This window comes from Sinocyclocheilus grahami, unplaced genomic scaffold, assembly GCF_001515645.1.
Source record: "Sinocyclocheilus grahami isolate Dianchi unplaced genomic scaffold, SAMN03320097.WGS_v1.1 scaffold3322.1, whole genome shotgun sequence".
NCBI lineage: Eukaryota > Metazoa > Chordata > Actinopteri > Cypriniformes > Cyprinidae > Sinocyclocheilus > Sinocyclocheilus grahami.
The window spans coordinates 59,655-63,029 of NW_015508464.1; the positions used below are offsets into that span (position 1 = coordinate 59,655).

Here is a 3,375-nt window from a genome sequence, read left to right on the forward strand (position 1 = left end):
AAAGCAAGACAAAACAGTAAAAAGCACATTTTGACTTTTTAATTTATGCAATGGTGAAATTTTTTTGGGCAAAATACATGGGGGAAAAAAACTTGAAAAACCTTGTTCGGTATTCGGCCTTCGGCCCAGTGTTTAATTTTGTTCGGTTTTGGCTTCGGCCAAGAATTTTAATTTCGGTGCATCCCTATTTATATTGTATTTATTTACAGAGGTATATTATGTCACACTTCACACTTCTCTAGTAAGTTTCGTCTGTGTGTGAAGACTGTAGCGCAATGTGAATGAATGTTCTGAAGTGAAAAACTTCACCGGAATAAAGTTGAATGTAATTGAATTGAATTAAAGTTGAATAAACTTCAACTTTACTGTTCAGTGCACTGATGTCAGACTCATTTTGGATAATAAAGTTTATTGTTAAATTGTTAAATGCCCTGCCTCCATTACATATCTCTGTCATGTCATTATGTGTTTGATCACCACATTTGAGTGATCATTGCAAAACATTTGTTTATATATATTCTGTTTATGTATATACTGTATTCTATATATAGTACCGGTCAAATGTTTGGACACACGAATGGGAAAGTGTCCAAACTTTTGACTGGTACTGTACTATAATATACACAAAGAATATCGGCCAACATATCAATATCGGCCTTTTTAAAACTCCCTAATATCGGTATCGGCCCCCCCCAAAAAAACATATCGGTCGGTCTCTAATATACAGCATTTGTAATTAGCTAAATACACTGCCTGACCTCTTGATTTAAATGAGCAAATACTTCAGTGTCTGGGAGTGGATCATTATGGCAGTGATTAATGTTTCTGGCATGTTCCTAACTGATGCAGCATGTAGCTCATTTATGAAACATCTGTGTATGAAGACGAATCCCATATTCTAGGATGACAATGTCAAATTTTAATTGGGCACAAATTGTGCAAGAATAATTCAGGGAGTTCACCACAGAGTCATGACCTTTAACCCCACTGACATTCTTTAGGATGCGCTGGAGACTTTACTTTTTGTAAATGAGATGATCACAGACAATAACTTAGATGCGCTCTGTTTGACAGAAAACTGGCTAAAACCTGATGATTACATTGTTTTAAACGAGTCTACCCCCCAAGATTACTGTTATAAACATGAGCCACATCCAAAGGTAAAGGGGGAGGTGTTGCTATAATTTATAGTAATATTTTCAGTATTTCTCAGAGCTCTGGTTTCAAGTATAATTTGTTTGACGTAATTGTTGTTCAAATGACATTACCTAACAAGTGTTAATGATAAAGCCCCGTGACGTTTCTACTGGCTACTGTGTACAGGCCACCATACAGACTTTATTAAAGAATTTGCTAATTTTATATCAGAGTCAGTGCTGGCTACAGATAAAGTTTTAATTGTTGGTGATTTTAATATCCATGTTGATAATAAAAAAGATGCATTGGGATCAGCATTCATAGACATTCTGAACTCTGTTGGGGTTAGACAACACGTGTCAGGACCTACTCATTGTCGAAATCATACTCTAGATTTAATACTGTCAACATGAAATTGATGTTGATGGTGTGGAAATTATGCAGCCAAGCGATGATATCTCAAATCATTATCTAGTCTTGTGCAAACTTCATATAGCTAAAACTGTAAATTCTACTCCTTGTTACAAGTATAGTAGAACCATCACTTCTACCACAAAAGACTGCATTGAAAGTAATCTTCCTGATTTATCCCAGTTCCTCAGCATATCCAATACCTAACTTGATGATGTAACAGAAACTCTCTCTTTTCTAGCATTTTAGATACGGTTGTTCCTTTACACTTAAAGAAGATTAAGGAAAACAGTCTGACACCATGGTATGAGCACACTCGAACACTAAAGAGAGCAGCCCTGAAAATGGAGCACAGCTGGAGGAAAACAAAACTAGAGGTATTTTGTGTTGCATGGAGGGAAAGTACTTCTACTTATAGAAAAGCTCTAAAAACTGCTAGATCTGCTTACTTTTCGTCTTTCTTAGATGAGAACAAACACAACCCCAGGCATTTATTCAATACAGTGGCTAAATTCACAAAAAATAAAGCATCAGCAGACGCAGACATTTCCCAACAGCACAGCAGTAATGACTTTGAACTTATTTACTTCCAAGATCGATACTATTAGAGATAAAATTGTAACCATGCAGCCGTCAGCTGCAGTACAAGGCATCAGATAGTGTGCTATAGATCCCCTGAGGAACAATTCCACTCATTCTCTACTATAGGAGAAGAAGAATTGTATAAACTTGTTAAACCATCTAAACCAACAACATGTTTGTTAGACCCTATTCCATCTAAGCTCCTAAAAGAGGTGTTTCCAGAAGTCATAGATCCTTTTCTGACTATTATTAATTCATCAATGTCTTTAGGATATATCCCTAAAACCTTCAAATTGGCTTTTATTAAGCCTCATTAAAAAACCTTGATCATAGGCAAGGGCAAGGCAAGTTTATTTGTATAGCACATTTCATACACAATGGTAATTAAGTGCTTTACATAAAAGAAAAGAAAAAAAATCACAACAATAAAACAAGGAATTTAAAAACTTTGAAAATGATTTAAAAAATTGATTTAAGAGGTTTAAAATGAATTTAGGAACACGATTATACATAAAATATAGTGCAATCAGTTTGGACATCGCACAGTGCTCATTCAATAAATGCACAGCTAAACAGATGAGTTTTGAGAATAGAGAATTAGTTAATTACAGGCCGATCTCAAATCTCCATTTTCTGTCAAAAATACTAGAAAAGGCAGTATCCTCTCAGCTATGTTCCTTCTGAGGATTTTCAGTCAGGATTTAGACCTTATCATACTACTGAGACTGCTCCCATCAGAGTTACAAATGACCTGCTCTTATCATCTGATCGTGGTTGTATTTCTTTATTAGTGCTGCTGGATCTTAGTGCTGTGTTTGGCACCATCGACAACAATATTCTTTTGAATAGACTACAAAATTATGTTGGCATTAGTGGAATTGCATTTTCATGGTTCAAATCTTACTTCTCTGTCCGTCATCCATTCGTAGCGGTGAATGAAGAGGTATCATATCGATCACAAGTACAGTATGGAGTACCACAAGGCTCAGTACTAGGACCGCTGCTTTTCACACTTTACATGTTACCCCTGGGAGATATAATCAGGAAACATGGTATTAGCTTTCACTGTTATGCTGATGATACTCAGCTCTGTATTTCTTTGTGGACCGATGAAACCTACAATTCACAAAACTAACAGAATGCATAGTTGATATAAAAAACTAGATGCTAAATTCTGACAAAACAGAGGTTTTAATTATTGGACCAAAAACCTCAGCATGTAATAACCTAGAACACTGTCTAACA

At 35.6% G+C, this 3,375-nt stretch overlaps 1 long non-coding RNA gene across 1 annotated transcript in view; it reads right to left on the bottom strand.

Annotated features, from left to right (window-relative positions):
• LOC107576186 (uncharacterized) overlaps positions 1-1,954 on the bottom strand; it is a 13,176-nt gene extending 11,222 nt beyond the window's left edge. Inside the window, exon 1 of the long non-coding RNA XR_001608010.1 lies at positions 1,863-1,954. This is a non-coding gene — a long non-coding RNA (uncharacterized lncRNA). The remainder of the gene's footprint in view (positions 1-1,862) is intronic.
• Positions 1,955-3,375: the final 1,421 nt, after the last annotated feature.